Source organism: Eubalaena glacialis, chromosome 10 (assembly GCF_028564815.1).
Source record: "Eubalaena glacialis isolate mEubGla1 chromosome 10, mEubGla1.1.hap2.+ XY, whole genome shotgun sequence".
NCBI classification, from domain to species: Eukaryota; Metazoa; Chordata; class Mammalia; order Artiodactyla; family Balaenidae; genus Eubalaena; species Eubalaena glacialis.
The window spans coordinates 39419319-39447290 of NC_083725.1; the positions used below are offsets into that span (position 1 = coordinate 39419319).

General features: G+C 34.5%; 1 pseudogene; it reads right to left on the bottom strand.

Annotated features, from left to right (window-relative positions):
- Nucleotides 1–131: 131 nt before the first annotated feature.
- LOC133099831 (RNA-binding protein EWS-like) lies at nt 132–27972 on the bottom strand (annotated as a pseudogene).

The following is a 27972-nucleotide window of genomic DNA, read 5'->3' on the forward strand; positions in this document are numbered from 1 at the left end:
GATTCACTTTGTTGTACAACAGAAACTAACACAACATTGTAAAGCAACTATACTCCAATAAAAAATAAAGAAATAAAATATAAAAAGTAAATAAATCTGGTAGTCAGTGCAGCTCCATGGGGTCTCTGCATCTAGTAGGGTCAGTCTCTGCATTCCTGACAGTACTCACCTTTATCCATTTTCCCATGTCCTTCACTCCTGCCTCTTATTCCTCCTATCTGTTCCATCAAAGGTCCAACGGGTCCCCCAGACCACCTTGTCTTCCTCCACCAAAGCCACCCTTTGTCCATGCCCTGGCCATCACAGAAGCCACCTCTGTCTCCACCACAGCCACCTCTGAACATTCCACTAGAACCACTATGGTCCATGAAGCCACCTCGTCCTCCCAGCATGCTACCAGGGCCACCACTGCCACGGTCACTGCCCGGGGGCGGGAAAGGTGGTGGGAGAAAGCTTTCAGGCTTTGGGACCTTACACTGGTTTCACTCTGTTCTCCAGGTGAAGTTCTGCTTTGCACACCCCTGATTGGGGCACTGCCAGTCTCCAGCTTGGTGCTAGACCTTTCCTCCTCCAGACAGGTTCCCTTGGGAACTGCGGGGACCTCTTGGTGGGAAGCCTCCTCTGTCTCCTCCTTGGCCTCCAATGTAACCCATGGGTCCTCCAGGACCTCCTGGGCCCCTTGGACCTCCTCGGAGAAGTGGCGCCATCCCTCTGCCCTCACGAGGTGACATTCCTCCCTGCATGCTATTCATTGGAGGCTTCTTCCAAGCCAGAGAAATTTTAAGTTTGCTTCCTTGAAAATCCTTCCCATCAAACCACTCGACAGCAGTATTGGCAGTTGGCAGGTCTTCATAGGACACTGTAGCATCACCTTTGTGCTTTCCTGGTTCCTTGTCCAAGTATATATGCCTCATGGGTTATCCAGTTCTCTTGTTCACCTTAACAACTCCACACTGCTTAAAGAAGTCTTCCAGATCATCTAGAGTCACACTGTCATTTAATCCCTGCACATAAATTGCACTGTTGTCAGAGTCTTCATCTGGATCTGCAGGTGGGCCTAAATCAAGATCTTGTCCTTCATCTATGGGTTCACCAGGCTTATTGAAGCCACCTTGCTCTTCAGTGCCCATTCCACCACGTCCTCCCCAGCCACCTGTGCTCATGCCTCCAGGATCAAATCCCCCTCTTCTGCTGCCTTGGTTATCAGGGCCACTCATGCTCTGGTTCTCTCCTGGATTTAGGTTTCAAAGAATTAGTGTTCTGTGGTTACAACAACTGAAAAATCTCAACAAAAATCATAGTGAAAAATCAAAATTGTTGTCCAGACTAGGATAAATATCTAAAGATTCACCATGTCTTTAGGCTAAAATAGATCTTGAACAGTATTATGCTTTTACTTTTTAAGATATGAATTACTGTGCTTTACCTGCACTAAGTAACCACTTTGAAACACATTGCTTTGGGGGTATTATTGAGAAGTAAATATATAAATAAAAAATCTTCATGGAATATATTAAGCTTTAGCTGTAAATTAGCTGTTTTGAGCACTTAATTAAAATACTATGTCATTCTTTTCTTAAGTAGAGTGATTTTCCTATAAGAAACAGAGTTTAAGATATCAAGAACATGAATTTGCAATCACCCAGCTTAATCAAGCCTGAGTACCCCCATTGCCTACTAATCTATCAGAAACTGTTGTGGTCATACATTGTTCATTCAGGTGTGATGCTGAAATGACTCATACTGGCAGAAAGCTCAGGTTCATTAGATAAAAATCAAACTGGATCTTGCATTGTAATGCAGTCTTCTAACATGCATTTAAGAAACAGTAGTGTAGCTCTTTGTGGTTGCAACCACTCCTATAATTTTCTCCTAAGATATTGTGCATATGCTCTTTTGAGTAAATCGAATGTGTTACAATCACACTTTATCTTACCAACACAACTTTTTTTGAGTACTAAAAAATTCCTCCTGATCCAGCTAAAGAAGAACATGAGATAGAATTTTATTCTTAGAGAATGGGAATGAATTTTTTAATTATCCATAAGTTCCTACCCAAAATTCCAAGGACACAGATCTGCTTGACCACTGGCTAGAAGTAAGAGTATCTGGAAGTATGAAGTCAAAAAGCAGAGCAAAGCTGTGTTTACATGAGGTGAATTCTAAATTTTGGTTACGTTAAGTTAGGGTGCGAGCTTTCTCAGCTACCACTAACTGGAATGCAATTATGTATTACTGATCAGGTATTCAATAGTCAAAAATTAGTGGTACATAAAGTATTGTTTTGGCATTTAAGTAGTTACTATCCTCATGATCGATATACTGTCTTGTCATGTATGACAAGATCTGGGACCCAAGTGATAGTCTGAGATACATACCATCTTGAACAATTTTACGTACATGAGACAGAGTGGGCTAGATACTTGCACCACTCTGATTTGATCTGATTGGCTTAGAGCTTCAAGAAGCCAACTGTATAATAGCTCTATTGGTTATTGGGATTCCTTTTCCTTGCTTGTTTTTTTTATAGGAGCTCTGAAATGCATGCTCTGTTATGGTCAATAGTTTTAGAGAACTAACTTATGATTACCAGGGGGAAGGGCAGGGAGAAGGGATAGACTGGGAGTTCGGGACTAACATGTACACACTGCTATATTTAAAATAAAATGCCTTTCCATGAGAAAAATTTTTTTTGTTTTCTCAGATCATTTTTTTTATGCCAGAAGACTGTTATTTGTAATAAGTTTTTTCATGTCATATAGTTTTTTGAGTCATATAGCAAGTATTGTTGCCATGCAAACTATAGGTGTAAAACAGAGAAATTAATGGCTATTCTTCCTTTCTTTTAACAACCATGTAATGAGCACCACCAGTTTTATGCAGGACTAACTCTGTGAGACCCGGAAAGATGAATAATGAAGCAGCCATTGATCACAGGGGCTAACAATCCAGGAGGGAAAGCAACAAGTACAGATATATACAATAACTACAATTGTTAAAAGTGCATTTCATGAGTGGTGTTGAGAAATGCTGGGGCTACGAAAGGGAAAGATCAATTTGAATTTGGAGTATCAGGAAAGACTTCACGAGGTCAGTAGATAAAGCAATGTTTGTAGATAAGCACTGCAGAAAACCAAAATTTAATATCTTCTTTCATTTCCTATTTGATGTTTAAATCTCCATACCTCACTCGACCTTTCTCATTTGTAACAGGAGATTTAAAACTGTTGTCTTAAGGACAGATTGCATATCTAAATATAAAAGGCAAAAAATAAATGATTTACAAAAAAATCATAGGAGAAAATCTTTATGATCTTGGAATAGGAAAAGCTTCCTTAAACAGTACATAAAGCGGTTAAGAACATATAAATCTTTTGTTTTGTCTTCATCAACCAGTAAGACAGTGGAAGACGGATGGACAGACTAGAAGAAGATGTGAAGATATTGGTGATACTATGTCTGAAAAATGACTCATCTCTTAAATATTTTTAAAGATCTCTCAGAATTAGGTAAGGAAAAGACATTTAAAAATAGGTGAGAGACTTGCCAGTCACATCACAAGATAGGATGTCCACTTGCCCCATAAACATGGAAAGTGTTTGACTTCATTTATTATTGGAGAAATGCAAAATAGAATCACAGTACATATAATTTTACTAGAAGAGTGGAAATGAAAAAAGAAAATTCCAAATGTTGAGGAAGATGTGGAGGAACTAGAATTCTCATGTACTCTTAGTAGAACTATAAACTGATAAAACCACCTAGGAAGCTGTTCGACAGTTTCCAATCAAGTGTAAGTTTACGGTATGACTCAGCAATTCCAGCCCTAGGAATATACCTGTATTGTATCCTATTGCTGCTGTAACAAGCTACCTTAAACTTAGTGGCTTAAAACAACACAAATTTGTTATCTTACAGTTCTTTAAATCAAAAGCCTCATCAGGTCTCAGTGGGCAAAAATAGAGGTGTCTTATGTTCCTTTCAGCACATTCTAGGTTAGAGTCCCTTCTGAAGCCATTCCCAGCTTCTAGAAGAGTCCTGCATTCCTCGGGTCATGGCCAAGACCTCCATTATTAACGCCAGGAATGTTGGATTCTCTCACCCTTCTTCCTTCATTATCTGTCTCTCTCCCTCTCTCTTTCTCTCTTGGCCTGCCTCTCTCTCTTTGTGCCTTTCTGTCATCTCTCTGCCTCTCTCTTTGCCTGTATTACTGTCTCTCTTTGCCTCTGTCTCTCCTTTTCTCTATCTCTCTGATTTTTTTTCTCTCTGTCTGTCTCTCTCTCCTTCTCTCTTTCCTTCACCCACAGTAGCCAGAAAAGTATCTCTGCTTTTAAAGACCCATGTGATCAATTGGGTCCATCTGAATAACCTAGGTCACTTACTCCATCCATCTCAAAGTTCTTAATTTAGCCACATCTGTAAAGTCCTATTGGTCATGTAACATACTGACAGATTTAAGGATTTAGAAAGTAGTTATCAAGTTCAAAAACAGGCAAAACTCATCATTACATTAGAAATCATGATGGGGGTACCCTTGTGGAGGATGTAATTTATGATTAGAAGAGGACATGGGTGGGGGACATTTCCAGGATGATAGAGCTGTTCTGTTTCTTATCCTGGGCACTGGGTAAATTGTTTAGTGTGGGAAAATTATGTATGTTATGCTTAAATATTACATTTGAAAAATCTGTTGTACTAACTTCACAGAGCAGTAAATATAATAACCAAATGATATAACAATATTGGAAATTATTTTTATTAGACTCTACTATTTGACAGATGTTGTACAGATTTTTTTTTCTGTTCCCACATAGCCCATATGATAAGCATTATTATCCCCATTTAACAAATGAAGGTGCTAAGAACCAGAAGTGTTAAGTAGCATAGCTAATAAAGATCACCTTGACTTAAAAAAAAATTAGTTTTGTTTTTTACTTTTTGCTTCTATATAATGGAAATCACCTGGTACCTTACTTATATCAAACTTTATCCCTTTCTATATAATATTGGAAATTTTGACCATGCTTCTTTATTAGATTCTATTTACTATTTTCTGGTCAGAGGCAAATAATTATCTATAACTACATGCAGCATATAACCAAACTATTTAGGAAAAGAGTTTCAGTTGCTTGCATGCATTTTCCAGACAATAGCATTGAAACCTGAAATGACATTGCCTTCCAGAGTATACAGCCAGGACTTCTGCTTTTCAAAAGGATATTGTTCTCATAAATCATGGGAGCAAAAGAGGCCCTGGAAATGCTAAAGGAGTCTGTAGAGCTATGGGATTCCCTCAACCTTTACCAACAGTTTTCTAGATTACTCCCATTATCTCTGCAGTATCAGGTATGCTTAAGATGAACTCTTCAACACTATAGAGAATACATTCCTTGCCTAGTCTTTGAGGTAAGAAGATTGTTTCATAGAACTTTGGAGTTGCTTCTCTACTCTAAGATTCTGAGTTTGGAAATGTTATTTGAGATGGGTCTCCTTAAACTCTAACTAAAATATTTGGTTCTTATGTATTGGTCTGATGGTGGTTACTAGGACATTTTGTTAATCAGTTGCATACTAAAAAAAATATAATGAATTTTTAAATTTCTCATACTTTAGCCACTTCTTGGAATCAAGTTTACCATTATGTCCTGGTAAGACAAGATAGATCAGAAACAAAGCAAATTAAGATTCAACTTAAATTCAAACTACGTACTTCTTTATCACATATTCTAGTTATATGTTATCAGGATATATCAGTTATAGGAAATAAATCTGATGCTTTAAACATACTTAACCCCAATTTTTTTAGTTTTCTTATTTATATTGGGACTTCAGCATTATTTATTCCAGGCACCCGAAATAATGGGTCAGAATTATTCACATAATTAAACTTGTATACTAAATATGTTTACACATTTCTCTCACATGTAAACTACAAATGTGAGCTCTAAAGATTTTTTTCATTGAGTTCCAGACTTTTAAAACATATAATTCAAAATATTATTTTGAAAATATTTAAATTATCTATACAAATGACACTTGAAAGTGCTAGAAAATCTTCATCTTGGAGAAGGACAGAGAGTTGGGGAGGGTCAACATCATAAAAAAATTAGATTTTGAAGACAAATAAGAGAAGAATAAAAATAAAGGAAAAGCTGCATTACTATAATCACCTGACAAATGACTTCTACATTTTTATGTTCTTTTAATTTTAGAGTAAGTAGAAAAATATTAAAAGACATGCCAAAATGAGATATGAGATATAGATTTTCCCCTTGTTTTCTCAACTTATAGAAGAAAATAAAAAGCAATATTGCTTTTTGTTTCTGCAACTAGGAAAAGTCAAAACGAACTGGCTAAAATGCACATCCTCCCACAATTTATTTTTGGTGTGCCAGGCCAAACTGTTGAAGAAGGATACTTGTTGAATTTCAATCTGGCTTGCCGTCTATCAGCACTTCAGTGCACTTCCACCATCACTTTGCATGCAAGATTGGTAGACAGGTAAGGCTACAACAGGAAAACATGGTAGTTTATCACATGGAGGCTGCAACCCAGAAGACCTGGATTCAAATGCAGAAAGTTATGTCTCTCTATGCTCCGCTTTTCTTCATCCCTAAAATGAGAGTAACATTAATAATAGCGCCTACCTCACAGTGTTGTTGTGAAAATTAACTGAGCTAATATTTAAAAATTGCTTAGAACAATGTCCAAAATATTAGAAATGTTGCATAAGTTTTAGCCACAGTATTATAGGCTTTTCTTTAGCTCAAGCGAAAGCATGATATTTCTTGGAAATGTAGAGGGAACTGGCCTTGAAGGCTAGTAAATATATGTTTGAAAAATATTATCTTTATCCTGAAGGAGCAGCTAAAGTTATTGAAAGGATTGCCAGGACACATTCACTGGTTATGTGACTTTCAGAATGGGCTCTGAGCCTAGAGCTGGATTTAGTCTCCTCTGTTTCTAGAGCTGTCTACTGGCCACACATTTAAATGAGCACTTTTATTGCTAAGAAACATACAGACATCAGGCTAAGCTTTCTATATGACAACAGAAGAATCTGCACCTGCCTAAGCTAAGGCAGTGCCCCTATAGGACTGCATAAGTCCTAATGAATGGCTGTCTGTACTACTACTGCCTGTGTAACTAGTTATGTTAGAAAGAGAACATGTCTCTGGTAAATGATTCTCGAACACATGAGTGAAGTAGCATGCATATATATGGATTTTGTTTTGTTTTGTTTTCTATTTACACTCAACATCTAGAGAATAAACAACATGTACTACAATGTGTACCACATTGAAAGAAAACTCAAATGATATTGTTGAATTTATAAGGAAAAAGCATTAGAGTGTTACCACTAAGTTTTACTTAAAGAGATTTACCAAATAATTCTAAAATAAGCCATATCCCCTAGAACATTTCAAATGTTTTCAATATTCAACATGTATTTATTGAGCACTAATATGGGCCAAGTACCAATCTTACCCGATCTTAATTTAAGAGAGAGTAGATGTAGAAAAAATACTGTATTGGGATTCAAACTATCTTTCTTTCTTAGCCTTTGTTATTTGACATTTATACAAGTATTTTTTGTATACTTAACATTACTAAGTATAATTTACACAGTTAATTTTCCGTCGATGGGTACTTGAATCACAAAAACACTAAAATTACTTCCAGTTATAGTAATACATAACTTTACTGATTTTTCCAATCAAAAGTGAATAAAAACAATAATTTAAGAATATATGACATTATTGTCCCTTATATTAACTAATGTGGTCTGTAAATTAGTATACTGCTGAATGTTACTTAAAAAGAAGAGAATTGGAGGAGATAAACCACTGCGGAGCAAAGTTTAAACTTATATTCCTCTGTTTCTTGTAAACTGGTTATTATTTTCTTTAAATGTTATTAAACGGAACAGAGGCTCTCTGAGATAGTCAACTGTTCTAGTATTTATATCTATTTTTTAATCTCACAAGAGTGTAACCTTTAACCGTGAGAACTGAGATGACCCTAGAGTTTTCTTTGTTAATAAGAAATTGAATTTGTCCATTTGACTAAAGCATAGCTTTTGACTCCACTCTTTGGCAATGTGGATGCTGTCTGAATTATTTTTTCATATTCACAGCAGGATGGCAGTTTCATTTGCAAAGCTCCTAGTCCAATTTTAATACCTAGCCAAATTTAATCCATGTGATTATGCAGATCTGAGATTTTACACTTTCTAGTCTCATTTTCTGAACTTCTTTTATCCTAAATAGATGCAACTCATGAGAAATAATGAGACTCTAACCTCCTACACTTAAGGATGATTTTTACAGCTCCCAAGTTATAATTCTCCACCAAAACTTACTTTCTAAACCCATCCTGGCTTGTTTTCTCAGTGTCTCTGTCTCCTAATGAAAATAAAAAGAAAAATATTGATGAAAGACTAAAAAAGATTAGGAAAACAAGTATCTATAGGGCAGGATAGTTGCTCAGTTTCAAAGCTGACCCAAAATTACATTTTCAACCAATTGTTCAAATAATTGAAAAAAGATAATGGGTATGTCTACCTATTTATGGAAGGGAAGGCAGTGGTGAGCCACTTCTGCTATTTTATACTTGGCTGAGAAAGTGTGTATTTTTTTAAATATAGTACTTCTCCTATTTCAATTACTAGATATTGCTCCTTAATTTTTGGTAACTGTTTGGCCTTCATTTATTGTTTTCATACTTTTCTCTGTCTTCATGTGTATTTTGCTGGGAAAATAGAAGAAATTGTTTGAGGTTGCTGGACCAATGTCATTTTTTAAAAACAATTTTATTGAGATATAATTTACATGACATAAAATTAACTCATTTCAAGTATATAATTCAATGTTTTTTAGTATGTTCAGAGTTCTGCAAGCAGCATCCTAACCAATTTTAGGAAATTTTAATAAACATTAAAAAGAAACCCAATAGCCATTAGCATTCTCTCCCCATTTCTTGCCCAAATCCTCCAGGCACAGGCAACTACTAATACATGTTCTCTTTATACATTTGCTTATTCTGGACATTTCATACAAATGACATAGAATATGTGGTCTTTAGTGACTGGCTTCTTTCACCTAGTATAATGTTTTAAAGGTTTATCTATGTTTTGGCATATATCACTACTTTATTTCTTTTGTGGCCAAATGTTAGTCATTTGTATGTATATACTACATGTTGTTTACCTGTAAATTAATTACCTGTAAATTAATGCATTGGTTCAACTTTTTGGCCATTGTTAGGAATGCTTCTATGAACATTTATGTAATTTTTTTCCAAAACTTTTAGTGGAGTATAGTTGATTTACAATGTTGTGTTAGTTTCCAGTGTACAGCAAAATGAATCAGTTATATATATACATATATCCACTCTTTTTTAGATTATTTTCCCATATAGGCCATTACAGAGTACTGAGTAGAGTTCCCTGTGCTATACAGTAAGTCCTTATTAGTTATCTATTTTATATATTGTAGTGTGTATATGTCAATCCCAATCTCCCTATTAATCCCTCTCCTCCTCTTATACCCTGGTAACCATAATTTATTATGATTACTCTATTTCTGTTTTTTAGATAAGTTCACTTGTACACTTGTTTTTAGATTCCACATATAAGCATATTGTATGATATTTGTCTTTCTTTGTCCGACTTACTTCATTTAGTATAACAATCTCTAGGTCCATCCATGTTGCTGCAAATGGCATTCTTTTATTCTTTTTTATGGCTGAGTAATATTTAGTTGTATATACGTACCACTTTTTCTTTATCCATTCTTCTGTTGATGGACATTTAGGTTGCTCCCATGTTCTGGCTATTGAAAATAGTGCTTCAATGAGCATAAGGGTGCATGTATCTTTTTGAATTATGATTTTCTCTGGATATATGCTCAGGAGTGGGATTGCTGGATCCTATGGTAGCTCCATTTTTAGTTTTTAAGGAAACTCCATACTGTTCTCCATACTGGCTGTACCAATTTACATTCTCACCAACAGTGCAAGAGGGTTCCCTTTTCTCCACACCTTCACTAGCATTTATTGTTTGTAGATTGTTTGATGATGGCCATTCTGAGACGTGTGAGGTGATATATCATTTAGTTTTGACTTGCATTTCCCTAATAATTAGTGACGTAGAGCATCTTTTCTGTACCTCTTGGCCATCTGTATGTCTTCTTTGGAGAAATGTCTATTTAGATCTTCTGCCCATTTTTTGATTGGGTTGTTTGATTTTTTGATATTGAGCCACTTGAGCTGTTTGTATATTTAGGAGATTAATCCCTTTTTTGTTGCTTCATTTGAAAATATTTTCTCCCATTCTGAGGGTTGTCTTTTTGTTTTGTTTATGGTTTTCTTTGTTGTTCCAAAGCTTTTAAGTTTCATTAGGTCCCATTTGTTTATTTTTGTTTTTATTTTCATTACCCTAGGAGGTGGATCAAAAAAGATCTTGCATACTCTGACATAAGAGTGTTCTGCCTATTTTTACCTCTAAGAGTTTTATAGTATCTGGCCTTATACTTAGGTCTTTAATCCATTTTGAGTTTATTTTTGTGAATGGTGTTAGGGAGTATTCTAATTTCATTTTTTTACATGTAGCTATCCAGTTTTCCCAGCACCACTTATTGAAGAGACTGTTGTTTCTCCATTGTATATTCTTGTCTCCTTTGCCATAGATTAGGTGACCATAGGTGCATGGGTTTATCTCTGGACTTTCTATCAAGTTCCATTGATCTATATTTCTGTTTTTGTGCCAGTACCATACTATTTTGATGACTGTATCTTTGTAGTATAGTCTGAAGTCAGGGAGCCTGATTCCTCCAACTCCGTTTTACTTTCTCAAGATTGCATTGGTTATTCGGGGTCTTTTGTGTTTCCATACAAATTGTAAAATTTTCTCTAATTCTGTGAAAAATGCCATTGGTAATTTGATAGGGATTGCATTGAATCTGTAGATTATTTTGGGTAATACAGTCATTGTGACAATATTGTTTCTTCCAATCCATGAACCTGGTATATCTCTTCATCATTTGTTTGTATAATCTTTTATTTCTTTCATTAGTATCTTATAGTTTACTGAGTATAGGTCTTATGCCTCCTTAGGTAGGTTTATTCCTAGGTATTTTATTGCTTTTGTTGCAATGGTAAATGGGATTGTTTCCTTAATTTCTCTTTCTGATATTTCATTGTTAGTGTGTAGGAATGCAAGAGATTTCTGTGCATTAATTTTGTATCCTGCAACTTTACCAAATTCTTTGATGAGCTCTAGTAGTTTTCTGGTAACATCTTTAGGATTTTCTATGTATAGTATCATGTCATCTGCAAACAGTGACAGTTTTACTTTTTATCCAAGTTGGATTCCTTTTATTTCTTTTTCTTCTCTGATTGCTGTGACTAGGACTTCCAAACTATGTTGAATAATAGTGGCAAGAGTGGACATCCTTGTCTTGTTCCTGATATTAGAGGAAATGCTTTTAGTCCAAAAGCAGCAGAATACACTTTCTCCTCAGGTGCATATGGAACATTCTCCAGGATAGATCACATCTTGGGTCTCAAATCAAGCCTCAGTAAATTTAAGAAAGTTGGAATCATATCAAGTATCTTTTCCAACAACAACACTATGAGATTAGAAATCAATTACAGGGAAAAAAAACATTTAAAAACACAAACACATGGAAGCTAAGCAATATGTTACTAAATAACCAGTGGATCTCTGAAGACATCAAAGAGGAAATCAAAAAATACCTAGAGACAAATGACAATGAAAACACGATGATCTAAAACATACAGGATGCAGCAAAAGCAGTACTAAGAGGGAAGCTTATAACAGTACAAACTTACCTCGAAAAATAAGAAAAATCTCAAACAACCTAGCCTTACACCTAAAGCAGCTAGAGCAAAAAGAACAAACAAAACCCAATGTTAGTAGAAGGAAAGAAATCATAAAGATCAGATCAGAAATAAATGAAATAGAGACAAAGAAAACAATAGCAAAGATCAATGAAACTAAAAGCTGGTTCTTTGAGAAGGTAAATAAAACTGATAAACCTTTAGCCTGACTCATCAAGAAAAAAAGGGAGATGACTCAAATCAATAAAATTAGACATGAAATAGGAGAAGTTACAATGGACACCACAGAAATACAAAGGATCATAAGACACTACTATGAGCATTATACACCAATAAAATGGACACCTAGAAGAAATGGACAAATTCTTAGAAAAGTACAACCTTCCAAAATTGAGCCAGGAAAAAATAGATAATATGAACAGACCAATCACACATACTGAGATGAAACTGTGATGAAAAATCTTCCAGGGGGATTTCCCTGGTGGTCCAGTGGTTAAGATGCCATGCTTCCAGTGCAGGGGGCATGGGTTCAAACCCTGGTCAGGGAACTAAGATCCCAAATGCCTTGTGGCAAATAAATAAATAAGCAAATAAATACATACATACATAAAAAATAGCAAAATTTTAAAAATTCTTCCAGGACTAGATGGCTTTACAGTTGAATTCTATTAAACATGTAGAGAAGAGTTAACACCTACCCTCCTGAAACTCTTCCAAAAATTTTCAGAGGAAGAAACACTCCCAAGCTCATTCTATGAGGCCACCACCACCCTGATACCAAACCCAGACAAAGGTATAACAAAAAAAGAAAATTACAGGTCATGAACATAGATGCAAAAATCAACAAAATAGTAGAAACTGAATTCAACAACACATTAAAAGGATCATACACCATGATCAAGTGGGATTTATCCCAGGGATGCAAGAATTTTTCAATATACACAAATCAATCAGTGTGAAACACCACATCAACAAATTGAAAAATAAAAACCATCTGATTATCCCAATAGATGCAGAAAATGTTTTTGACAAAATTCAACACCCATTTATGATAAAAACCAGAAAATGGGCATAGAGGGAACATACCTCAACATCATAAAGTCCATATATGACAAACTCACAGCAATCATTCTCGTGCAAATTTTTGTGTGATGTATTTTCATTTCACTTTCATTTATGTTGGGTATATATCTATCAAAAGAATTCTGAGTCATATGGAAACTTTATGTTTATGTTTAACTTTTTGAGGAAGTGGCAACATGTTTTCCAAAGTGGCTGAACCATTTTACATTACTACCAGAAATACATGATTGTCTCAAATTTGCAAATTCTCACCAATTCTTTTTACTATCTATTAGATTATAGCTACCCCTGCAGGCCTGAAGTGTTATCTCATTGTGGTTTTGTTTTGCATTTCTCTTATGACTAATGATGTTGAGCATATATTGATGTGCTTATTGACCATTTGTAAGTCTTCTTTGGAGAAAAATCTATTCAGATCTTTTGCATACTTTTTAATTGAATCATTTATATTTTTGTTTTTGAGTTGTAAGAGTTCTTTATATATTCTAGATAAACTCCCTTACCAGACATATGATTTTTTAATATTTTATCCCATTCTTTGAGTTGTCTTTTCACTTTCTTGAAGGTATCATTTCTAGCACAGAAGTTTTAATTTTAATGTAATCCAGATTTTCTATTTTTTCTACCATCATTTGTGCTTTTAGTATCATTAGTGCCTAACCCAAGTTCACAAAGATTTACTCCTATGCTTTTCTTTAAGTGTTTTATAATTTCAGTTCCTACATTTAAGTTTGTAATTCAATGTGAGTTAATTTTTGGGTATGGTGTGAGGTAGAGGTCCAACCTCCTTCTTTTACATGTAGACATCCAGTTGTTCTGCTACCATTTATTAAAGACTATTTTTCTTCATTGAACTGTCTGGAATCCTTATTGAAATGAGGATTATTGATCATAAATGTAAAGGTTTACTTCTGGATTCATAATTCTATTCCATCAATCTACATATCTATCTTTATGCCAGTACCACCCAGTATTGATTACTCCAGTAATAAGTTTAAAAATCAGGAAGTGTGTGCTCTCCAACTTTGTTCTTTATCAAGATTGTTTTGACTATTTCAGAACCCTTAAATTTTCATATTAAGTTAAGATCACCTTGACCATTCCTGAAAAAAAATGTCAGCTGGATGTTTGATAGGGAATCTAACAATATTAAATCTTCTGATCAATAATCTTTAGATGTCTTTTTATTTATTTAGATGTTCTTTCATTTCTTCCAATAATATTATGTAGTTTTCAGTGTATATGTAGTCTTGTGCTATTTTTCCTTAAATTTTTACCAAATTATTTTGTTCTCTTTTATGCTATTGTAAGTAGAATTGTTAGTTTCATTTTCAAAGTGGTCATTGCTAGTGTATAGAAATATAATTGAATTTTTGTATATTGATCTTGAATTTTTTAATCTTGCTGAACTCATTTGTTATTTCTAATAGATTTTTGGTGGAGTTCTCAAGTTTTTCTAAATATATAAGATATGTGTATTTCCAAAAAAATTAGTTTTATTTCTTTTTCTAAAGTGGATGACTTTTATTTGTTTTTCTTACCTATTGCCCTGACTAGAACTTTCAGTACAGTGTTGAATAGAAGTGGAGAGAGCAAAGATCCTTATTGTTTTCCTTGTCTTATAGAGAAAACATTCAGTATTTTAACATTAAGCGAGACATTAGCTGTGGTTTTTCAAAGAAATCCTTTATTAGATTGAAGGAGTTCCCTTCTATTCCTAGCTTATTGAGTGTTCTTATCATAAAAGAGTGTTAGATGTGACAAATACATCTTCTGTATCTACTGACACAATCAAGTGGTTTTTGTACTATAATCTATTATCATGCTGCATTTCATTAATTGAATTTCATATGCTAAAATAATCTGGCATTCCTGGGATAAATCATACTTGTTTATGTTATATAATTATATATATGTATATGTATATGTGTGTGTGTGTATTGCTGGGCACACAATGCTAGTATTTTGTTAAGATTTTTGTGTCTTTATTTTTAAAAAAGATATTGGTCTATAGTTTTGTTGTGATATTTTTGTGTGGTTTTGATAAAAAGTGCATTCTTAGCCTCATTGAATGGAAAGTGTTATCTCAATTTTTGGAAGAGTTTGTGAAGGATTGGTATTAATTCTTCTTGAATGTTTGGTATAATTCACCAGTAGAGCCATCTGTGCCTGGAATTTTCTTTGTAGGAAGTTTTTATTTGTTTGTTTAATTGACGTATAATTGACTTACAATCCTGTGTTAGTTTCAGATGTACCAATAGTGATTAGATATTTTTACACATTAAAAGGGGAAGGTGGGGCAAATTAAGAGATTAGGATTGACATATATAGACTACCATGTGTAAAATAGATAGCTAGTGGGAACCTGCTGTATAGCACAGGTAGCTCAGCTCGGTGTTCTGTGGTAACCTAGATGGGTGTGATGGCAGGGTGGAAGGGACGTCCAAGAGGAAGGGGATATATGTATATGCATAGCTGATTCACTTCATTGTACAGCAGAAACTAACACAACATTGTAAAGCAACTATAATTCAATAATAAAAAAGATCATCTTGCTAAGCGTAGTTACCATCTGTCACCATACAAAGTTATTACAATGCCATTAACCACATTCCCTATGCTGTAGGAAGTATTTAGATTACTGATTCAACCTCTTATGTTATAGTTCTAGAGGTCATAAGTCTGAAACGGATATCACAGACTGTGTTCCTTCTGAAACCTTTAGAGAAAAATCAGTTTCCTTGCTTTCTCCAGGTTCTAGGTTCTGCCTGAATTCCATGGCCAATGGCCCCTTCCACTATCTTCAAAATCTATCACTCCAACTTTTACTTCTGTGGTCACACACCTTCTCTCACTCTGACCCTCCTGCATTCCTTTTATAAGGACCTTTCAGATTACATTGAGAACACCCAGATAATACAGGATAATCTTTCTGTCTTAAGGTCTTTAATTTATTCCCATCTGCAAAGTCTGTTTGCCATTTAAGATAACATATTTGCAAGTTCTGGGGATTAGGACTTAGACATCATTGGGGGTTATTATTCTGTCTACTGCAACCCTTATGTAATTTTCTCTTCCTCTTTTTTGTATTCACTATTGTTGTTATACCTGTTATATCTACATACATTATAAACTCAACAATACACATTTGTAATAATAACTTTAGTTCATTTTAAGTTTTTAGAAATCTGGAATGCAAAAGGAGAACAAGTATATATTTACGGATTTTGTTATATTACCTTTTTATTTATCATTTTTGTTGTCTTCATTGTTTCCTGTGGAATCAAGAAACTGTTTGACGTTATTTCCTTCTTCCAATATATTTTTGACCTCACCTACCTTCTTTATCCAGTTATTGTCAAATGTATTACATTCCTATGTGATACAGAACCATTAATGTAATTAAATATATGTTGTCTTATGTAATTGCTTATTAAATAAAGACAATAAAGGAGATGAAATATGCAATTATACTGTTTTTTATAAGTCCCTACATAATTAAATTTATTTTTTGTGTGAAGTTAAACTACTGTCTGATGTCAATTGATTTCAATCAGAACTTCATTTAATATTTCTTACTATGTATTTTCCAGGAAAATATGCACCTTATTTGGCCTATCATTTTTTTCTATTGCTTTGAATATGTCATCCTACTGCCTTATGATTTCCACTGTTTCTGATGGGAAGCTAACTGTTATTATTATTGGGCTTTTCTTGTATATGACAAGTGTTTTCCCCCTACCTTGATTCTATTAAGATTTATTTTTCTTTCAGCATTGTTACTGTGATGAGCTGTGTGTGTATCACTTTGAATTCATCCTATTTGGAGTTATTTGAATTTCTTGGTTGTATAGTTTAATAGTTTTTTATCAAATATGAGAAGTTTTGCCATTATTTTTTCAAGTATTTTTTTCATGTTTCTCCTCTCTTTCTGGCACTTCCATTAAGGGTATGTTGCTTAATGATATCTCGTATTTCTCTGAGGCCCTTTCAGTTTTCTTCTTTTTTCTTTTTTCTCCTTGCTCTTCAGATTTAGATTCAGATAATCATTTGTCCTCAACTTTGCTAATGCACTCTCTGCCAACACAAATTTACTGCTGGGTCTTTCTGAATATTTTTTACTCTCTTTTAAAACTCCAATGTTTCCATTTTTTAATAACTTCTATTTCTTTAATACTATTTTTAATTTAATGAGATATGGATATCATACCTCCTTTACATCTGTAATCATAGTTTCTTTTCATTATTTGATAATATTTATAATAGATGATTTGAATTTTTTCCCACTAAATCTAATATCTGGTTTCTGTCAAAGGCCATGTGTGTTGCCTGCCTTTATTGTTGTATATGGGTCACGCTTTTATGTTTCTTTATATGTATCATAATTTTGTAGGATATTTTAGATACTATTTTGTAGCAACTCTGAATATTGACAACCACCACCACTATATATCCAATCTACAGGGGTTGTTTTTGTGGTTTATAGCCAGCTTGTTTTCTTGTTTATTTGCCTTGTTACTTCACTGGACTATTTTAGTGGAATGTATTTACCCCACAGTGTGCAGCCTTTGATGTTGTTCCTCAGAAGTTTTAACCTTGGGCATGTATTCAGACACCTTTTCCCTTCCCTTTTCAAGGATGATAGCTGTTTTAGCTGGACTCTGGATGTTTTTTTCTTTGATGTCTCTAATACGTTGCTAACTGATCTACCTTTTTTCAGCTTTATTTAGATATTATTGACATATAACATGGTGTAAGGTTAAGGGGAATAAAGTGTTGGTTTGACACACTTACATACTGCAAAATGATGACCACCATAGTGTTAGCTAACACCTCCATTACTTCACATAATTACATTTCTTTTTTGTGGTAAGAATATTTAAGATTTACTCTCTCAGCAACTTTCAAGTATATCATAAAGTACTAGTAACAATAATCACCATACTATACATTAGATGCCCAGAACTTATTCATCATAGCATAGAAATTTGTAGGCTTTGACCAGAATCTCCCCATTTCCCTCACCCCTCAGCCCCTGGTAACCACCATTCTACCACCATGCTACACTCTATTGCTATGAGGTTAGGTTCTTTAGATTCCATGTATGTGATAACATAGGATATTTGTCTTTCTCTTCCTTATTTTACTTAATATAATACCTTCAAGATTCATCAACATTTTCCCAAATGGCAGGATTTCCCTCTTTCTCATGGCTGAATAATATTCCATTACATATATGTGTATGTATATATATATATATATATATATATATATATATATATACATGCACATATATGTCATCCATTTCTCTATTCACAGACATTTAGGTTGTTTTCATATCATGGCTATTGTGAATAATGCTGCAACAAGTATGAGATTGCAGATAACCCTCTTATACTGTTGGTAGGAATGTAAATTGATACAGTCACTATGGAGAAGAGTATGGAGGCTCCTTAAAACACTAAAAATAGAATTACCATATGACCCAGCAATCCCACTACTGGGCATATACCCAGAGGAAACCATACTTCAAAAAGACACAGGCACCCCAATATTCATTGCAGCACTATTTACAATAGCCAGGTCATGGAAGCAACCTAAATGCCCATCGACCGATGAATGGATAAAGAAGATGTGGTACATATATACAATGGAATATTACTCAACCATAAAAAGGAATGAAACTGGGTCATTTGTAGAGACGTGGGTGGACTTAGAGACTGTCATACAGAGTGAAGTAAGTAGGAAAGAAAAACAAATATCGTATATTAACACATATGTGGAATCTAGAAAAATGGAACAGATGAACCATTTTGCAAGGCAGAAATAGAGACTTAGATGTAGAGAATAAATGTATGGACACCAAGGGGGTGGGGAGGGTGGGATGAATTGGGAGATTGAGATTGACATACATACACTAATATGTATAAAATAGATAACTAATGAGAACTTGTTGTATAGCGCAGGGAACTCCACTTCGCTGTACAGTAGACACTAACACAACATTGTAAAAAGACTGTACCCCAATTAAAGAAAAAGATTCATCAATGTTTTGCCAAATGTCAGGATTACCCTCTTTCTCATGGCTGAATAATGTTCTATTACATATATGAATTTATGTATATTATATATATGTATATATATGTGTACGCATATATATATATATATGCGTACACATATATGTCATCCATTTATCTATTGACAGACATTTAGGTCATTTCCATACCATAGCTATTGTGAATAATGCTGCAACGGATATGAGATTGCAGATATCTCTTCAAGATCCTGCTTTCATTTCCTTTGGAGATATATATATATATATATTTATTTATTTATTTATTTATTTTTAAAGTGGGATTACTGGATCATATGATAGTTCAATTTTTTTTTTAATTGGGATATAGTTGCTCTACAATGTTGTGTTAGTTTCTGCTGTACAATGCAGTGAGCCAGCTATATGTATAAATATATCCCCTCCCACTTGGACCTCCCTCCCACCTGCACCTATCCCACCCATCTAGGTGCTCACAGAACACTGAGCTGAGCTTCCTGCACTACACTGCATGTTCCCACTAGCTCTCTGTTTTACACATGGTAGTGTATATATATCAGTCACAATCTTCCAATTCATCCCATCTGCCTTCACCCCCTCATGTCAACATGTACGTTCTCTATGTCTGCATCTCTATTCCTGCCCTGCAAATAGGTTCAGCTGTACCATTTTTCTACATTACACATATATGTGTTAACGTACAATATTTGTTTTTCTCTTTCTGACTTACTTCACTCTGTATGACAGACTCTAGGTCAACCCACGTCTATACAAATGACCCAGTTCCATTCCATTTAATGGTTGAGTAGTATTCTGTTGTATATATGTATCACATTTTCTTTATCCATTCATCTGTCAATGGACATTTAGGTTGTTTCTATGTCCTAGCTATTGTAAATAGTGCTGCAATGAACATTGGGGTGCATGTGTCATTTTGAAGTATGGTTTTCTCAGGGTATATACTCAGTAGTGGGATTGCTGGGTTATATGGTAGTTCTATTTTTAGCTTTTTAAGGAACCTCCATACTGTTCTCCATAGTGGCTGTATCAGTTTACATTCCCACCAACAGTACAAGAGGGTTGCCTTTTCTCCACACCCTCTCCAGCATTTATTTTTGGTAGATTTCTTGATGATGGCCACTGTGACGAGTGTGAGGTGATAACACATTGTAGTTTTGATTTGCGTATCTCTAATAATTAGTGATATTGAGCATCTTTTCCTGTGCTTCTTGCCCATCTGTATGTCTTCTTGGTGAAATGTCTATTTAGGACTTCCACCCATTTTTTTTTATTGGGTTGTTTTTCTTTTAATATTGAGCTAAATGAGCTGTTTGTGTATTTTGAGGATGAATCCCTTGTCAGTTGCTTTCTTTGTAAATATTTTCTCCCATTCTGAGGGTTGCCTTTCTGTCTCGTTTATGGTTTTCTTTGCTGTGAAAAAGCTGTTAAGTTTAATTAGGTCCCAATTTTTTATTTTTGTTTTTAGTTTCATTACTCTAGGAGGTGGGTCAAAAAAGATTTTGCTGAGATTTATGTCAAAGTGTGTTCTTCCTGTTTTCCTCTAAGAGATTTATAGTGTCTGGTCTTATATTTGGGTCTTTAATCCAGTTTGAGTTTATTTTTGTGTATGGTGTTAAGGAGTGTTCTAATTTCATTTTTTTACTACATGTAGCTGTCCAGTTTTCGCATGACCACTTACTAAAGAGACTGTCTCTTCTCCATTGTATATTCTTGCCTCCTTTGTCATAGATTAGGTGACCATAGGTTTGTGGGTTTATCTCTGGGCTTTGGATCCTGTTCTATTGATCTATATTTTTGCTTTTGTGCCAGTACCATATTGTCTTGATTACTGTCGCTTTGTAATATTGTCTGAGGTCAGAGAGCATGATTCCTCTGGTTCTGTATTTCTTTCTCAAGACTGCTTTGGCTACTCAGGGTCTTTTGTGTTTCCACACAAATTGTAAAAATTTTTGTTCTAATTCTGTGAAGAACACCATTAGTAATTTGATAGAGATTGTATTGAATCTGTAGATTGCTCTGGATAGTCTAGTCATTTTCACAGTATTTATTCTTCCAATCCAAGAACATAGTATATCTCTTCATCTGTTTGGGTCATCTTTGATTTCTTTCATCAGTGTCTCATAGTTTTCTAAGTATAGGTCTTTTACCTCCTTATGTAGGTTTATACCTAGGGATTCTATTCCTTTTGTTGCAATGGTAAATGGGATTGTTTCCTAAATTTCCCTTTCTGATCTTTTGTTGTTAGTATATAGGAATGCAAGAGATTTCTGTGCATTAATTTTGTATCCTGCAACTTTACCAAATTCATTTATTACCTCTAGTATTTTTCCGATGGCATCTTTAGCATTTTCTATGTATAGTATCATGTCATCTTCAAACAGTGACAATTTTACTTCTTCTTTTCCAGTTTGGATTCCTTTTATTTCTTTTTCTTCTCTGATTGCAGTGGCTAGGACTTCCAAAACTAAGTTGAATAATAGTGGCAAGTGTGGACATCCTTGCCTTGTTCCTGATCTTAGAGGAAATGCTTTCAGTTTTTCACCATTAAGAATGAAGTTTGCTATGGGTTTGTCATATATGGCCGTTATTATGCTGAGTTAGGTTCCCTATCTGCAAACTTCCTGGAGAGGTTTTTTTAATCATAATTAGGTATCAAATTTTGTCAAAAGCTTTTTCTGCATCTATTGAGATTATCATATGGCTTTTATTCTTTAATTGTTAATATGGTGTACTGCATTTATTGAGTTGCATATAGTGAATAATCCTTTCATCCCAGGGATAAATCCCACTTGATCCCGGTTTATGATACTTTTAATGTGTTGTTGGATTCCGTTTGCTAGTATTTTGTTGAGTATTTTTGTGTCTATGTTCATCAGTGATATTGGCCTGTAGTTTTTTTGTGATATCATTGTCTGGTTTTGGTATCAGGGTGATAGTGGCCTCATAGAATGAGCTTGGGAGTGTTCCTTCGTCTGCATTTTTAGAAGAGTTTGAGAAGGATGGGTGTTAGCTTTCCTGGACTTTAGCACCCCCTCTCCCCCCACTGCCACCAAGGCCTCTTCCGGAACATGGGTAGTTCAATTTTAATATTTGGAGAAAACACCATACTATTTTCCACAGTAACTGCAGCAATTTACATTCCCACCAATAGTGCACATGGGTTCTTTTTTCTCCACATGCCTGCCAGCATTTGTTATTTCTTGTCTTTTTGATGATAGATTCTCTAATGTGTGTAAGGTGATATCTCACTGTGGTTTTGATTTGCATTGCCCTGATGATTAGTAATGTCGACCACCTTTTCATGTACCTGTTGGTCACTTGCATGTCTTCTTTGAAAAACCATCTATGCAGTTACTCTTCCCATTTTTTGATCTTGTACTTTGTTTTGTTGCTATTGAGTTGCATAAGATTTTTAATATAGTTTCAATATTTAACCCTTATAAGATACAAGATTTGCAAATATTTTCTCCCATTTCATAGGCTATTTTTTCATTTGTTGATTATTTCTCTTGCTGTGAAGAAACTTTTTAGTTTGATGTAATCACACTTGTCTATTTTTGCTTTTGTTGCTTGTGCTTTTTGTGTCATATCCAAAAAGTCATTGCCAAGACCAATGTTTCCCTATGTTTTTTCCAGGAGTTTTATGTTTTCAGTTCTTATATTTAAGCATTTAATGCAGTTCTAGTTATTTTTGTGAGCAGTGTAAGATAAGGGTACAATTTCTTTCTTCTGCACATGGTTATTCAATTTTCCCAAGACCATTTATAGAAGAGATTATCTTTTTTCCTTTGAGTATTCTTGGCTTCCTTGTCAAATATTAGTTGACTAAATATGCAAGGGTCTATTTCTGGACTCTCTCTTTCTTTCCATTGGTCTAAATTTCTATTTTTATGACAGTATTGTACTCTTTTGAATACTGTAGCTTTGTAGTATTGTTTGAAATCAGGATGTGTGATGCCTCCAGCTTTGTTCTTCTTTCTCAGTATTGCTTTGACTACCTGGGGTCTTTTGTGATTCCATACAAATTTCAGGATTATTTTTTCTATTTCTGTGAAAAATGTCACTGGAATTTTGATAGAAATTACATTGAATCTGTAGATCACTTTGGGTAGTATGGGCCTTTAAACAGTATTAATTGTTCCCATCCATGAACATAAGATATCTTTTCATTTGTTCATGTCTTCTTCAATCCATCACTGTCATGTAGTTTTCATTGTACAGATATTTCACTCTCTTAGTTACATTTCTAAGATTTTATTGTTTTTGATATTGTTGTGAATGGGAGTGTTTTATTTTGTGTGTGGTTTGTTGTTATTGTATGAAAATGCAACTGATTTCTGTATGTTGATTTTGTATCCTGCATCTTTATGAATTTATTTATAGTTCTAAGAGTTTTTGATGGTCCTTACAGTTTTCTACATATGGAATCCTATATTTGCAAACAAAGATAATTTTACTTTTTCCTTTCTAATTTGGATTCCTTCTATTTTATTTTTTTTCTTTCCTAGCCTAATTCCTCTGGCTAGATCTTCCTCTATTATGTTGAATAGGAGTGGTGGGAGTGAGTATTCTTGTCTTTTTCCTATTCATAGAGGAAAATCTTTTAACCTTCACCACTAAATATGCTGTTTGCTGAGGCGTTTTATTATAATTGATGTTGTATTTTGTCAAAAGTTTTATTCTGAATCTACTGAGATGATCTTATGGTTTTTATTTCATTCTATAAATGTGTGCATAACATTAATTGACTTGTATATGTTGAAACACCTCTGTATCCCAGGGGTAAATCCCACCTGACCATGTGGTATGATCCTTTTAATATGCTTCTAATTCAATTTGTTAATATTTTGTTGAGAATTTTTGCATTTCTCTTATCAAAATGAAATAATAGTTTACTTTTTTGTGGTGTCCTTATCTGGCTTTGGCATCAGGCTTCATAAAATGGATTTGGGAGTGTTCCCTTCTCTTTAATTTTTGGACAAATTTAGGATTGGTGTTATTTCTTCTTTAACTGTTAGTAGAATTCACCAGTGAAACCATCTAGTCCTGTGATTTTCTGTGTTGGGGGGTTTTGATTACTGACTCAATATCTTTAGTCATAATTGATCTTTTCAGATTTTCTATTTCTTCACGATTCAACCTTGGTAGGTGGTATGTGTCTAGGAATTTACCAATTTCTTTTAAGTTATCCAATTTGTTGGTGTATAATTGTTTATAGTAGTCTCTTATAATCCCTTTGATTTTTGTATTACAGTTGTAATGTCTCCTCTTTCTCTTCTGATTTTATTTCTCTTCTCTTTTTTCTTAGTCTAGCTTAAGTTATGCTGACTTTGTTTATATTTTCAAAAAATTGTCTCTTCATTTTATTAATCTTTTCTTTAGCTTTCCTATTCTCTATTTCTTTTATTTCTGTTCTGATTTTTGTCATTACCTTTCTTCTGTTTACTTGGACTTAGTTTGTTCCTATTTTTCTAGTTCCTTGTGGTATAAAGTTAGATTGTTTATTTGATATCTTTTTTTCTTAATGTAGGCATTTATTTCTATAAACTTCTCTCTTAGAACTGCTTTTGCAGGATCTCAGAGGTTTTGATATGTTGTGTTTCCATTGTCAGTGGTTACAAGATATTTTTTGTTTTCCCTTTGGATTTCTTCTTTGATATTGTTTGTTCAGGAATATGTTGTTTAATTTCCACATAATTGTGAATTATTTACCTTTCCTCCTGTTATTGATTTCTAGTCCCTACCATTGTGTTTGGAAAAAAAATACTTGGTATAATTTTAATCTTCTTAAATGCAAAGACTTGTTTGGTGACCTCTCACATGCTCTGTCCTGGAGAATGTTCATGTGAGCTTGAGAAAAATGCCTATTCTTCTGCCATTGGATGGAATGTTCTGTACATGTCTGTTAGATATATTTGGTCTAAAATATGGTGCAAGACAAATATTTTCTTGTTGATTTCTGTCATTACTTAAAGTGGGGCATTGAAGTCCCCTACTGTCATTATATTGCTATCTATTTCTCCCTTCAGATATGTTAGTATTTTCTTAATATAAATATGTGCTTCAATATTGGTTGCATATCTATTTAAGAGTGTTATATCTTCTTGATGAATTGACCCCCTTATCATTATAAGGGGGTCATCATATAATGAACTTCTTTGTTTCTTATTACCATTTTTGGCTTAAAGTCTACTTTATTTTATATACATATAGCTACCTCTGCTGTCTTTTCATTTTCACTTTTATGGAATACTAACTGATCTGCATTTATTGGTATTGCGCCCAGCTGTTCACCTCGTCTAATTGCTAGCTGAATTTTCTTGTTATCAATGATGCTCCAGTACATAAATTGTTAGACAATCATAGAATTGAATTGGAGCTCCTTTTCTAGGTGTTTTTTGAGTCCAGCGTTTGAGGCTTGCTCTGACTCCAGAAGGACTCTTTTTAGTTGCCTCTGCCTCTAGTTTGTATGCTAAACTTCCGGCTGGTGTATCTTGCTACTTTCATGGAGCTAGTAGTATTAATTGTACACTGCTAAAATGTCCATGGTTTCTGGAAGTGCCCTTAGACTGAAATTCTTCATTCTCAGTTCCAAATAAAGTCAGTCTCCTTGTAGAGCTAGTTGTTCTTAAGGGCTTGAATCTCTGCTGGTCCTAAATTGTGCACTAATGTTCTGAACCTGGAAATTGGGAACATTGTCTTCTGCTCTTAGATTGACTCCCTGCTCTATGAGTGAGACATTAAGCAACAGCAGTAGTTGTGGTCTTCGTTTTTTTTGGGGGTGGGGAATCTGTGGTCAGAATACATTTATTGACTTTTCTTTTTTAACATCTTTATTGGAGTATAATTGCTTTACAATGGTGTGTTAGTTTCTGCTTTATAACAAAGTGAATCAGTTATACATATACATATGTTTCCATATCTCTTCCCTCTTGCATCTCCCTCCCTCCCACCCTCCCTATCCCACCCCTCTAGGTGGTCACAAAGCACCGAGCTGATCTCCCTGTGCTATGCAGCTGCTTCCCACTAGCTATCTATTTTATGTTTGGTAGTGTATATATGTCCATGCCTCTCTCTCACTTTATCCCAGCTTACCCTTTCCCCTCCCCATATCCACAAGTCCATTCTCTAGTAGATCTGTGTCTTTATTCCTGTCTTGCCACTAGGTTCTTCATGACCTTTTTTTTTTAGATTCCATATATATGTGTTAGCATATGGTATTTGTTTTTCTCTTTCTGACTTACTTCACTTTGTATGACAGATTCTAGGTCCATCCACCTCACTACAAATAACTCAATTTCGTTTCTTTTTTGGCTGAGTAATATTCCATTGTATATATGTGCCACATCTTCTTTATCCATTCATCCAATGATGGACACTTAGGTTGCTTCCATGTCCTGGCTATTGTAAATAGAGCTGCAATGAACATTTTGGTACATGACTCTTTTTGAATTATGGTTTTCTCAGGGTATATGCCCAGTAGTGGGATTGCTGGGTCGTATGGTAGTTCTATTTTTAGTTTTTTAAGGAAGCTCCATACTGTTCTCCATAGTGGTTGTATCAATTTACATTCCCACCAACAGTGCAAGAGGGTTCTCTTTTCTGCACACCTTATCCAGCATTTATTGTTTGTAGATTTTTTTGATGATGGCCATTCTGACTGGTGTGAGATGATATCTCATTGTAGTTTTGATTTGCATTTCTCTAATGATTAATGATGTTGAGCATTCTTTCATGTGTTTGTTGGCAATCTGTATATCTTCTTTGGAGAAATGTCTATTTAGGTCTTCTGCCCATTTTTGGATTGGGTTGTTTGTTTTTTTTTTTTTTGATATTGAGCTGCATGAGCTTCGTGTAAATTTTGGAGATTAATCCTTTGTCAGTTGCTTCATTTGCAAATATTATCTCCCAATCTGGTCTTCTTGAATTGCCTTTCTCAGTGTAAAACCTCTGCCATTTCAGCAAGCTGGGGTAAGGGTAATCAGGGCTCAGAGTTCTTGGCTTGTGCAACTGGTGTAGAGCTTTTTCCTTATGAGTTGGTAGCTAGATAGAAAAAAGATGCCCAGATCTCTTAGTCGCTCTTGCCTAGAATAGAGCTTCTCCAATACAAAGCTGAGAGGAATGAGAAATTCTGGGATTCTGGCCTTCCTGAGGAAGAATCCATAGTCCCTTATGGGAAACTGAGGGGAGAGGGAGTCCCATTCTCTTTTCTTTCTTATTTTCTGCCTATAGTGGGGCTTCCAACATGCTGAGCTACAGATGGGCCAAGAGTGAGTTATGCTTCCCCAAATTCAGAGTTTATCCCTGTTTTTACCAAAATTTAATGGATTTTCTTCATTAAATATTTCTAAATTTTCTGTGTGCTATTAGAATAAATTGCAGAGATTTTAAATAGCTGTTTACTTTATAATTTGTTTTTTGCTGAGGAGAGGGTTTGTGATCCTCCTCATGCTATCATTCTGCAATTGTCTTTTCCTAAACAATGTAATTTTAAATAAAAATCATATGCTATAATTCCAAATCCTTCAAAATTGCTTTAGAAAAACAATTATTTTTATTAACTTGCCCCTGGATAATATAGACATTTTTCTGATTAGTATGTATTTTCTTGGGAAAAATTTTAAATCTGGTAATTTAATGAGTGTATTGCAAAGTTCTCATAATTCATTTCAAAAAGTAAATTGATTATTATTCAAGGTATACTCTGTTGCTCACCAGCTTTCATTTGACTTCTGTGTTTAGCCATGGGAGAACCTAACAAATGATTGGAGGCCTGTGGTTTTAAGGTTAGAATATTTCTTCCCTGATCCCCTCCCCGCTATCTGCCTTGGTTCTATGGTTCTGGCTGTGGTTCTGTCCTTTTGTAACTATAGCTCCTTTCAGACTCCTAGTGCCAGTTCTCACATGACTCTGGTAATAGTTTTTCTACTTACCTTGAGAGAGCTTTTCGCCAT